Genomic DNA, 517 nt, shown 5'->3' on the forward strand with positions numbered 1-517 from the left:
TCTCAGTCAGACTGTGTTGAACATTTATTTCTCTGAAGGTTTCTAATGTTGTCAGTGATTGAGGCTGTGATTTATTGTGATGTTGCTCATGTTGACACAGTGTCAGTAAACTGGTGGTGGGACAGTAACATGTCACTGACCTGATGTATAAAGATCATTAGAATCAGTTTGTACAGACGATGTTACAGACACTGAACTCAGACACAGTGTAGAAATATTCTGAATCCAACTTTCACACCTCAGAGTTTCTGAAGAGTCCACTCATGAAATCTGACCCACTTTGATTTGATTTCTACTTTGGTTTCTTCATGTGTCTTCCTGCTTGGAATGACTAGTTCACATCTGTCAGACCACAGAAACATCTGGATCCTCTAATGTTGGACTTTATCTGTGAAGCAGCCATATTTGATGAAATCACGTCCTGATTGATGCAGTTTTCTGTGAATCCTGAATAAAATCTGCTTGATGAAAAGAGTTTGATCAGAGTCTTCACTGGATCATCAGCTGCTTTTTCAGT

This window comes from Seriola lalandi, unplaced genomic scaffold, assembly GCF_002814215.2.
Source record: "Seriola lalandi dorsalis isolate HSWRI2012SDOR001 ecotype SW California unplaced genomic scaffold, Sedor1 jcf7180002053883, whole genome shotgun sequence".
Lineage (NCBI taxonomy): Eukaryota > Metazoa > Chordata > Actinopteri > Carangiformes > Carangidae > Seriola > Seriola lalandi.